This window comes from Sphaeramia orbicularis, chromosome 7, assembly GCF_902148855.1.
Source record: "Sphaeramia orbicularis chromosome 7, fSphaOr1.1, whole genome shotgun sequence".
NCBI lineage: Eukaryota > Metazoa > Chordata > Actinopteri > Kurtiformes > Apogonidae > Sphaeramia > Sphaeramia orbicularis.
In genome coordinates this window covers 55,099,867-55,113,419 of record NC_043963.1, presented here as the reverse complement: position 1 = coordinate 55,113,419, position 13,553 = coordinate 55,099,867, and positions in this window count along the sequence as shown.

Below are 13,553 nucleotides of genomic sequence, written 5' to 3'. Positions count from 1 at the left end.
AAGAGAATCGATGAGGAATTGGATCGATAAGCAAAATCGATAATGGAATCGGAATCGTTAAATTCTTAATGATTCCCATCCCTAGCAGTGACACATCTGGTCTCACGTCCAAACTGTTTCTTGATGTTGTAATGATGATGTCTCTCCTTTAAGGATCGTTAGAGTTGAATGTAAATGAGACTCGAGCCTCCAAACTCCATAACTGTCATCAGTTTAGACCCAGTCGAACACATGCGCGTTGTATTCTACAGAGACTCGGTCTAAAACAAAGCTGAACTTAGAACTCTGCTGCTACCGACGTGAACTCTGACACAGATGGAGTGAGCTGCAGCGTCTGCTCCACACGTCAGTCCAGGAAACCGCCCCGTGCATGAGAGTGAACCCACGCATGCGTCCTGGTGTTCCTGTCTGTGCGCTGGTGTGTCGGACAGCAGATCCTCTTGTGTTTGCTTCTTTCGAACCCTCTCTAATTGGGAACAGTTGAGCTTTGTTGTGGGCTGCAGTCTGTTCAGTCTGTCTGCAGGTCAGCGTTTGTTCCACAACTAACTGGAAGTTCACTTTAAGTTCTCCTCTCAGAGGGAAGCACGTTTCATACTGCTGATGTTTGCTTTGAATTTTCTTGAACGTAGAAGACTGAGCATAATAATGAAGAGAAAATGTTTCTTAAGCGTTTAGATCTGGGGTGTCAGAGTCATTTTAGTTCCACATTCAGCCCATTATGACCCTCGCATACGTGGGCCAGAGCAGAAGAATAACAAGGACAAAGCAAAAGACATAAACTAGAAAAGCACTGCCAGAACGCACCCCCCCCACCCCCCCCAACTCCCCCGATCACCACTAAAATGTAATCATTTGTTCCTTGTGCCAGTATCAACACTGATAACTTTTTGAGTTATCTTGCTAACAGACAGACAAACAAACAAACAAACAAATAAACCCAATGAAAACATAACCTCCTAGCTCAGGGTTCTCAAACTCCTGTTCTTTCAGGTTCCACATTCAGTCTGATCTGATCTGCAGTGGACCCAACCAGGAAAATAAGAACAGAAGAACCGAGAAATAATGACAACTGCACATTTATGTCTGTGTTTTAGTGCAAAAAAACCCATTAAATTATGAAAATACTTACTGTTATAAACTCTGCAAACAAAAAGATGTAAATAACCTGAAAAAACTGAAAATTTTAAAGAAAAATCAGTGTAATTTTCTCAGTCTTCTGCCTCCACTTCTCATTAGTCCATGTGCATTCTGGATCAGATCTCCAAAGACACTAAACACTGAGGAACAGGAAGAAAAGAGTTCAAACTGGACTGAATTTAATACAGACATTTCAGGTTGGACACATTTGTTCAGGTTAGTCACATTTTATTGGTACAGGAGAGTTTGGAAATGGAAAGAGTTTCAGAATTTAATGTGATTTTTGGGGTACTCATAAGTCAGGAGTACCCCCTAAAATGCCATTTTTCACTTGTCCCAACCCCCTGATGACCAAATTGAATCTCAAATAAAACAGTTAAAATGAAATTTAAATGTCATTTTTTTGGTATGACTTGTTTCATTGGTGTCTCTTGTAATTGCAGGAACATTTTTTTAATAAACATAATATTTTAAATAATAATTATTATACATGGAACCTGTGTCCCACAACATGCACTCAACCCTGTTACCATAACCTTTTAGCATGGTAGAAGAAGAAGAAAGCAGTGAATCACATGATATGCTGGAAATGACATCATCAAACAGTTTTCCAAAAGAATGGGTAGAGCAAAGGTATGTCCTCTCTTCTATTTTTCATATTTTCATAAGATTGTGAGCCTTGATTGAATGTCTCACTCTACCTCACTCAACCCTGTTACCCATATTAATAGGATAAGACAAATTCTGTTTGATTTTTTCTTTACTTATTTACATAAGTAAGTGTGTCCTCTTGGTCAGCAGTAACAGCTAGCTAAGTAGTTAGCTTCTATGTCTGAGAAAAAGCTAACATTAGTCTGGATTTACAACCCTGTTACTCACAACCCTGTTACTGTTATTAGAGTAACAGGGTTGTACTACATTAATGGGGTTGCATCTCCTCCAGTTTACTCAGACTTCACAAACTATTATTTATGGTTCCAGTCAATAATTTACATTATCTGAGATAGAATTGAGTTCATCTACATATTGTAAACACATTCCTGAATTTTCCAGACTGTACTGTTTCCTTTTATTTCCTAATGGTAGTCCAAATGGATTATGGTTGCAGCAGCTACCCTGATGGGATTATTAACTTGACATAAATCAAACTATATATAAACAATGAGTTACAATTCATAACAGGGGACACTAAATGAAGTTAGATAATTTTTTTTCTTACAGTGTGGCCCACCATTGAGTGCTGCTGAAAAGCAGAGATGCCACCGTTCCAAGTGTGATGCTGATGTACAGAGGAGACAACAGTGTTTACTAAAAGAAAGACAGAAATGGAGGAAAGATGGAGAAACAGGAAAGAAGTTTCTTCAAAAAGACCGCAGTGAGAGAGGACAGTGTACCCAACGAAAAAAGTGGAGAGAGGCTCATAAGAGGAGGAAAGCCAGGAGAGAGTTACCTGAAGGGTAATACTGGGGGGGGGGGGGTTTAATATCAAATACCATATTAGCCCTGATTTTCTGATGCAACAAGATGTTCTAAGCACTCCCGTGTAATTTTTTTGAAATTTTCATCCAAACCCCCCCTACCCTGAAAATTACTTTTTTAACTCTGAAAATCTCCACTTTCCCAGCTTCTTCACTCTTTTGTCCGGTGCATAAATCTGTTCATGATGGGACATTTAATGATCTTATAAGTGCCAGATTGTATCGTAAGAGTACTTTGTACAGTGAAAAGTCTAATGTCAAGGTCATGTTGGAGGTTAAAGGTCACCAAAATGCTGAGTTTTTTTCAAAAATTCATACCATTCTGACATTTGATCAAATCTGTCCTCAGTTCTGTTCCCTCTGGTTTCCTGGTGGGACCCCCCAAGGCCTTTGGTCCTTTAAAGACACATTACAGACTAAATATTAAAACATGTACTTTACATTTGAATTTGCTGCCATTAGTGTGACGGGAAACACTAGCACACATTTAGGAGGGAATCACCAACACTTCATTCATTCATTCATTTTCTGAACCCACTTTCTCCTCACTAGGGTCACAGGGGCGGAGCCTATCCCAGCTACTTATGGGTGAAGGCGGGGTTCACCCTGGACATGTGACCAGTTCATCACAGACTGAACATATAGAGACAACCACTGTCACATTCACACCTATGGGTGATTGAGATTAACCAGTTAACCTATCAGAGCATGTGTTTGGATGGTGGGAGGAGCCAGAGTACCCGGAGAGAACATGCAAACTTCACACAGAAAGGTCCCACCCCCATGGACTGGTGTTAGAATGGAACCCAGGACCTTCTGTCTGTGAGGCACCAGGTCTATCCACTGCACCACCCACAACAGGACATATACATGTAAATGTCAAAGTCATGTAAAACCACCGTTTGTTCTTTTTTTCATGTCTGTATGGAGAATACATGAGTGAATAGTTTTGTTTAATGTGTCTGATTGAATGTCAGTTGTTTGTGGTCAGTAGATGTGTTATGAGGAGAGAACCTGAGCCCAACATTTAGAAGAACCCACATGAACAGCTTCATTCCATCAAATATGCATTTGGACCATTTGGGTGACCTTTGACCTATAATTTGACCCTTGACACTACACCTTTTTTAGTGCAAAGCACTCTGAAGACATGACATGTCTGACAAAAAACATTTAAGGCCCAGCATGAGCGGATTGTTACATTGTACTTCATCAAAAGTGAAGAAGGTTTGAAAGTTTCCAAAAACCCCATGTTTTCAGGGCTGAAAAAGTCATTTTCGGGGGGTTGGATGAAAATTAAAAAAAATAATAATAATAATAATACACAGGAGTGCTTAGAACATGTTGTTGCATCAGAAAATCAGGGCTAATGTTGAATGTGAAAATTTTCCTGAAATAAGCCCCCCCATTATTATTATTATTATTGTTTGTTTGTTTGTTTGTTTGTTTGTTTGTTTTTTGGGGGGTGTTATTTGAGAAACAGTGCTGACAGAAAGTATTAGAAGTTATTCAAAGAATACTTTGGTGTCTTGAGTATTTGTCACTTTTATATAATGATCTATAATCAGAAATAATGTAGCTGTTACTTCATACAACCCTGTTACCCTAATTTCAACCCTGTTACCATATCATTTTAGTTGAAAATAATCATAAATTACTTTCTCAGCTCAAAAGGGTTTGACCCATTGCCCGTTAAAGAGTTTATGTAATTATATGCAACATGTGTCAGAGTAAATATTGTAAAATAAATACTGAAATTGTTAAAGTGAAACATGCCAATATTGAAAAGTTGGACGAGACAGATTTTGAAAGTTGCTAAAATTAATTTGAATCAAGTCATATGTGAAACCAAATGGTTATTCAGAGAGAATGTTACTTTCTTTACTTAATGGAAAAGGAATTACATTTAAGAAATTAATTAATGCACTTTTTTCAGGTTCCTTAGTGTTGGTAACAGGGTTGCACCAAGTATTACAAACACCAAATAAATCATGTAATAAAAATTGTACCATTGATGTGTAAGCTGAGCCAATCAAGCCTTTGATAGTTTATTACCTATTATTGATGAATATATAATGGAAAACTAGAAAAGTGAAGGTTTATTTTTCAAGAATTTTGAAGCCCAAATGTCCTCCAATTCTGGAATGACCCATTTGATTAATGATAAATTTGCTGAAAAAGTCACTTTCTTTTCTGTTTTCGCTTTTTCTGATTTAATAACCTTTGAATTTACTCTGAGCTTCAATGAACATCAACATGATCAACATTAACCCTTTCACGCACAGTGGTCACTCCAGTGGACAGTTCTTCTCCAGCTGTTCTCTTGTATATTCATGGGTTTGGTTGTTTTAGTTCCAGATCAGCCAACACAGTGGACGCTTATGCACCATCCCATAATATTCATAACATTCAGACCATTACTGTCACTTTGCTGTTCCAGATAAACCTGATCTGCACTGACATGTTTGAGAGTAAACCACCTGTTTTTGTTCGACACAAAGGTTTTTTTGCATGTTATTTCCATGAAATGAGTAATAACTAGCATTAGAATATGTTCAAATGGGAGAAAACATCAGATTAGCGACATTAAAAATGTTTTTATTTCATTGTTTTCATATCACTTTCTTACAGAAGAGGATTAGGGCCACTGGAAAATAAAAAAAGGTGTAATATATGTTTGTTTGGTTTTTTAAATTATTATTCTGAGAAAAAAGTCAGAATTCTGACTTAAATCTCAGAATTCGTACTTTTTTTTTTTCAGATTTCTGACTTTAAACTCAGAATTCTGACGTTAATCTCAGAATTCTAACTTTTTTCTCCGAATTCTGACTTTTTTTTCTCATAATAATAAGAAATACATATTTGACCCTAGTTTATTGTATTTTTTTTCCAGTGGCCCTAATTCTCTTCCGTACTTTCTGATACTGGGTTTTAAACACGTTTCTTTACTTCAAAAATTAAATGCATGGACATTTTGGTAACTCGCCTGTAAGTAGCTGGGATAGGCTCCAAACAACCCCTGTGACCCTAGTGAGGATAAAGCGGGTTCAGAAAATGAATTAATGAATGAATTTTTGTAACTTAATGAAACAAAAAAAATCAATCACATTGTTTTTTTTTATGCCCAAGGGGGAATAAAAACACTCAAGAAAAAGAATCTTGCCTAAAGGTTTTGATAAGTCATGCATGAAAGGGTTAAATATAGGAAAATACTGACTTTACAATGAAAAAATGCTAAATACTGAGGATAATATAATAATAAATGGTGACAAATACTTAAGAAAGGTTAAATAGAGAGGAGAAAAATCATTTTGGAAACTGCCATGAAAAAAAAAAAAAAAGAAAAAAGAAGTGCTAGGTCTTTATGGGTTAAACATTAATAACATTTGATTTCCCAGCCTTTATGTTCGCTCATGCAGATATGATGCAGGTACTGTTATAGAAGTTCAGGTTCAATTCCACTGTAGTGACCACTACGCATGAAAGGGTTAAATATACAGTATGGTTATATATGGGATAAATACAAAGGCCTGTGTTTGCAGCACATTTATAATGAGACGTATCCACGGCAGATGTAAACTCTGTCCAAGGAATAAACACTCATCACTCCTATATGTTTCACTTGCTGTTTAGTGAATTATTAAACTGGTTGAAGCAAATTCTAAACATTTGCAGATATTCACCCAGTCAACACAACCAGTAGGCTTCATAAACATACATGTGTCTGTTGTGAGTCCTGTTGGAGGCACACATAGATGAAAGAAAACATATGGTTAATTATGTATTTATGCACTGAAAAACACAGGCCTACTATCTTTGGCACTTGATCTTTTCTAAGAGCTTGTTGCCCTGAGTTCTAAAGGTTCTGAATGATTGAACATGTTCATATACTTATGGTGAAGCCATGAAGTTGGTACACTGTAAAAAAAAAAAAAAAAAAAAAAGTAAAGAAAAAAACGGTAATATTCCGGCAGCAGGGGTGCCGAAAAAATACTGTAAAATAACTGAAAATAACCATCTCATAAAAATACAGTAATTTTCCACAATTCAAATACATTTTTTTACCCTAACTTTACATGAGATTTTGCATATTTTTTGACTTTTTAATATTTAATAAAGAATATTTACATGTATTCAAACAATCAAATATATTTTCATGTATTAAAACAGTCAAATTCCCTGTAAATATATATATAATTAATTTTCAATGAGACTCAGTTGTCCAATCCACGGATAAAAACTGTATTTGGACAATTTATCGGTGCTTATACATGTTATACATTCACAAAAATACATTTATTCAACATTTTTGTTGTGAAACCTCCTGTAATTACACAAGATATTTGTCAATTCTCAGTATAGAAATACTGCGAAAACAGACACTATAGAAATACTGAGAAAACATAGACTATAGAAATACTGCGAAAACAGACACTATAGAAATACTGAGAAAACAGACACTATAGAAATACTGAGAAAACATAGACTATAGAAATACTGCGAAAACAGACACTATAGAAATACTGAAAAAACATAGACTATAGAAATACTGCGAAAACAGACACTATAGAAATACTGAGAAAACAGACACTATAGAAATACTGAGAAAACAGACACTATAGAAATACTGAGAAAACATAGACTATAGAAATACTGAGAAAACATAGACTATAGAAATACTGCGAAAACAGACACTATAGAAATACTGAGAAAACAGACACTATAGAAATACTGAGAAAACAGACACTATAGAAATACTGCGAAAACAGACACTATAGAAATACTGAGAAAACATAGACTATAGAAATACTGCGAAAACAGACACTATAGAAATACTGCGAAAACAGACACTATAGAAATACTGAGGAAACAGACACTATAGAAATACTGAGAAAACATAGACTATAGAAATACTGCGAAAACAGACACTATAGAAATACTGCGAAAACAGACACTATAGAAATACTGAGAAAACAGACACTATAGAAATACTGAGAAAACATAGACTATAGAAATACTGCGAAAACAGACACTATAGAAATACTGAGAAAACATAGACTATAGAAATACTGCGAAAACAGACACTATAGAAATACTGAGAAAACATAGACTATAGAAATACTGCGAAAACAGACACTATAGAAATACTGCGAAAACAGACACTATAGAAATACTGAGAAAACATAGACTATAGAAATACTGCGAAAACAGACACTATAGAAATACTGAGAAAACATAGACTATAGAAATACTGCGAAAACAGACACTATAGAAATACTGAGAAAACATAGACTATAGAAATACTGCGAAAACAGACACTATAGAAATACTGCGAAAACAGACACTATAGAAATACTGAGAAAACATAGACTATAGAAATACTGCGAAAACAGACACTATAGAAATACTGAGAAAACATAGACTATAGAAATACTGCGAAAACAGACACTATAGAAATACTGAGAAAACATAGACTATAGAAATACTGCGAAAACAGACACTATAGAAATACTGAGAAAACATAGACTATAGAAATACTGCGAAAACAGACACTATAGAAATACTGAGAAAACATAGACTATAGAAATACTGCGAAAACAGACACTATAGAAATACTGCGAAAACAGACACTATAGAAATACTGAGAAAACATAGACTATAGAAATACTGCGAAAACAGACACTATAGAAATACTGAGAAAACATAGACTATAGAAATACTGCGAAAACAGACACTATAGAAATACTGAGAAAACATAGACTATAGAAATACTGCGAAAACAGACACTATAGAAATACTGCGAAAACAGACACTATAGAAATACTGAGAAAACATAGACTATAGAAATACTGCGAAAACAGACACTATAGAAATACTGAGAAAACATAGACTATAGAAATACTGCGAAAACAGACACTATAGAAATACTGAGAAAACATAGACTATAGAAATACTGCGAAAACAGACACTATAGAAATACTGAGAAAACATAGACTATAGAAATACTGCGAAAACAGACACTATAGAAATACTGAAAAAAACACAGACTATAGAACAGCGTCCACTGGAGACAAACTGAGGCGCTGTTTGATGGCGGCGCCGTCAGCCGGTTTGAATCCAGCTGAGATTCAGGGTCACGGTGAAAAAACACAGCCTCTGCTATAGAGCTGTGGATTAGCAAGAATCTGACCATACAATACAAATCACAGCACTATCAAGATACAATATATCATGATATATCATGATACTGTTGAATACGACGGTGTATTAGGGCCACATAAGGAAAAAAAAAACAAACGCTCGTCACTACGAGAATGAAGTTGTTATTCAATGAGAATACAGTCATAGTTTTAAAACAGTCATTATTTAACTAGAATAAAGTCGTTATATTTTGAGAATAAAGTCATAATATAATGAACAGTTGTTCCTACTCATTAACGTGGAACTGTAAACATTTCGTGCAGTTCTTCTTTCATTTGGGGTTCAGACACAAAGGCCAAACACTGAGTCTGTCCTCCATTAACACATTAGTTTGAGGACTTTGAAGACAGTTGACACACATTTGGGTTTGTTGTAAGAACTGAACTGACTTGTAGTAACTTTCCTCTTTTGTGGAGGACAAACTGCTGCAGTGTTGGTCTGCAGGACTATCAGTGGAAACAGCAGAACTAAACACACACGGTTTGAAAGTTGCTGCTTCACTTGTTGCCTGTAAAACCAGAAACTGTCAAATTTTCAAAATATTCCGACTTTAATGTCATAAAAGTACAACTTTATTCTCGTTAATTAATGACTTTATTCTTGTTAAATAATGACTTTTTTAAAATTACATCTTCATTCTCATTAAATAACAACTTTATTCTCGTTAATTAATTACTTTATTCTTGTAGTGACAAGCGTTTTTATTTTCTTCTGTGGCCCTAATATGCCGTCGTAGATAAAAAAAAGCAATTTTTTGTTTGTTTCTTTTTTTTAAGATTATTTCCTGGAAGAACTGAATTACACCAGAAATATGTACAAATACTAAATGCATTTTTATTTGATCAGAACAGGATCTAATGCTATAATCACAAAATGTTTCTAATTCTCCTAGTTTCCAAAGGAATTAACATCTGCCTCTCAGACAGTAAAAAACAGGATTCAGCCTTTGGACCCGTCCTCCAGTCGGCACGCGGAAGCTCAGCGTCCAGCCCGGCCGAGCTCCGCCCACAGCTCCATTCACCCCCATAGATGCTGAGCGTCCGGGGGCGGGACAACACGGTGTCATTTATCCAATTAGTGTCCAGTTTAGAGTCAATGAAAAAAGCAGTTCCACTCAGTCCCATTGAAGTGCATGGACGCTGAGCGTCTACGGACAAATGCACTGAGCAGAGATGGAATGAACAAACACAGACACGGGAATGGAGGAGAAGTGAACAACATCCAGTCCACTGATTTTTTTTTTTTGTTTCATATTTTTATTGATGTGTTTGCAAGAAAATGAAAGGTACATGCCAACACCATGGCACACTGATGTCAACATTAACCAGGTTTGTAAACACCATTACTTTCAGATTTACATATTTTTTCAGGAACAAATAACGACAAGAAAAGCACTCGGAGAGCGCAGACCTCTGCTAAGGCAGATCACCCCCCCCCCCGATCAACACCAAAATTTAATCATGTCTGCCTTATACCAGTATCAACATTTCCTGAAAATTTCATGAAAATCTGTCCATAACTTTTTAAGTTATCTTGCTAACAAACAAACAAACAAACAAACAAACACCCAAGCACACAAAGCAAAGCGATCACAATCCCTCCTGGTGGAGGTAATGAAACCAGACAAACAATACAATGAAAAGAATACTAAGACATAGCCTGAATAAAAGAATTAAACTGGGGACATAAACATAAGAAAATAAATAAATAAGTAATTTAAAAAAAAAAGGGAGGGGGAAGGGAATTACAGTGTCTCAAAAAAATCCATAAATGGTTGCCATTTATTGTAAAATTTGTTCTAGTTTCCTCGTTTTGAATGTCTAATTTTCTCTACTTTTAAAAAGACGTTACCTCATTAATCCATTGTGCACTGGAAGGGGCTGCTGCAGATTTCCAGTTAAGTCTGATGATTTGGGATAAAGCTGATTCTGAATGAACTGGTCTGTGAGATGAACATGTTCCAACACATGTGGAGTCAGTGAAATGTCAACACAACCGAACAGATTTAACCATTTAATTTTTGTAATTTTAGGGGAAGCTGAGCTTCCCTGCAGTCTGGGAGAAACCACCTCTGCTGTCCAGTCAGCCAGCGTTTCCCCTTCATTACCGTCGGTACACAAAGGTGTTGCATCACTCCCAGTGCACAGAAAAGAACTGAAGGCCCATGTACCTGTAGGAAAGAAAAAACAGGTGAATCAGCATGTTTAGCTTTAATATCAGAGGTGTACATAGTGTGGTCATGAGATCTGGACAAAGTAACGCCTGCCAAGTTTAACAAGGGGATGGGGTTGGTGTCAGCGGGGGTGTGGGTTTATCTGCCCCCACCCTCACTTTTGTTCATGAGCCGTGGATGGTTGAACAGGTTAAATAGGCTTTCATTGTTGCTAATGAGCTTTGTCTTGGTATGTGTACGTTTTAATTATACAGCACATTACATTTTACAGGACATTACTGTTCAGATCCCCAGGCTGGAGGTGTGGGTTCCACCTCCAAACCCAACACACACACACACACACACACACACACACACACAAAATGACAATAAACAAAACAAAGAACATATCAGCAGAACAACCAAACAAAAACAAAAACTGGTCTGTAAAAATTATGTTTTCATTTCAAAATACAAACGCCCTTTTAACACCTGTGGAAGCTTCCAGTCCCATAGAGGTACGAAAAAGTTCCCAAGGCTTCTGAAAGACATCGTCCTTATGGTGGAATCGACAGGTGAGATAGTCCAGGAAACACAACTAAAAACTGTCTTCTGCCGGTGTGTCCGGCTGGGAATCTGATCTGAGATCCAGTTTACAAGATAACATTTTCTGGCACAAAACGGAAGCATTCAATGTAGTTTTTTGTGATTGTTGGCAACAACAGGGTCAGTTAACCCAAGCAAAAAAAACCCCCAGAGGATTACAGTTCAGTTTCACATCAAATATTTGTTCCATTTCCTGACCGATCATCTGCCAAAAATATTACACTTTTAAAGACAAGGCAGATTTATTTGTACGGCACAGCTCATCCACAGAGCAATTCAGTGTTTTACAAAAATGGAAAAGAGACAGATTAAAAACACACAATTATAATTAAAACATAATCAATAAAACATAAATAATAATCAATTAAAACAAAGTCAAAGGTCAGAGGTCAGATCAAACCCTTTCAGTTGTTCTATGCACAGTTGAACGGCTTCAGCCTGGACTGAAACACTGTCACAGTTCAGGTCTGTCTGACTGTTCCAGAGTTTAGCTGCATAGAACTGAAACACACAGAACTGAAACACATAGAACTGAAACAGAGAACTGAAACACAGAGAACTGAAACACAGAGAACTGAAACAGAGAACTGAAACAGAGAACTGAAACACACAGAACTGAAACACATAGAACTGAAACAGAGAACTGAAACACACAGAACTGAAACACATAGAACTGAAACACACAGAACTGAAACACAGAGAACTGAAACACACAGAACTGAAACACACAGAACTGAAACAGAGAACTGAAACACAGAGAACTGAAACACAGAGAACTGAAACACACAGAACTGAAACACAGAGAACTGAAACACATAGAACTGAAACACATAGAACTGAAACACACAGAACTGAAACACATAAAACTGAAACACACAGAACTGAAACACAGAGAACTGAAACACACAGAAATGAAACAGAGAACTGAAACACAGAGAACTGAAACACATAGAACTGAAACACACAGAACTGAAACACAGAGAACTGAAACAGAGAACTGAAACACACAGAACTGAAACACAGAGAAGTGAAACAGAGAACTGAAACACAGAGAACTGACACACAGAGAATTGAAACACACAGAACTGAAACACACAGAACTGAAACACAGAGAACTGAAACACATAGAACTGAAACACAGAGAACTGAAACAGAGAACTGAAACACAGAGAACTGAAACACAGAGAACTGAAACAGAGAACTGAAACACACAGAACTGAAACACATAGAACTGAAACACAGAGAACTGAAACACACAGAACTGAAACACAGAGAACTGAAACACATAGAACTGAAACACACAGAACTGAAACACATAAAACTGAAACACACAGAACTGAAACACAGAGAACTGAAACAGAGAACTGAAACACATAGAACTGAAACACAGCTTCACCTGTTTAGTCCTGACTCTGGGACCAGCAGAGGACCAGTCCATGAGGTTCTCAGGGTCCCAGATGGTTCATATGGGACCAACATGTCCCAGATGGACTTTGGTTCTAGACCATGGACAGACTTGTAGACCAGCAGAGCTGTTTTAAAGTCTGTTCTCTGAGCCACAGGAAGCCAGTGCACAGATCTGAGCACAGGACTGATATGGTGGTCCTTCCTGGTTCTAGTCTGGACCCCAGTGCACAGATCTGAGCACAGGACTGATATGGTGGTCCTTCCTGGTTCTGGTCTGGACCCCAGTGCACAGATCTGAGCACAGGACTGGTACGGTGGTCCTTCCTGGTTCTGGTCTGGACCCCAGTGCACAGATCTGAGCACAGGACTGGTACGGTGGTCCTTCCTGGTTCTGGTCTGGACCCCAGTGCACAGATCTGAGCACAGGACTGATATGGTGGTCCTTCCTGGTTCTGGTCTGGACCCCAGTGCACAGATCTGAGCACAGGACTGATATGGTGGTCCTTCCTGGTTCTGGTCTGGACCCCAGTGCACAGATCTGAGCACAGGACTGGTACGGTGGTCCTTCCTGG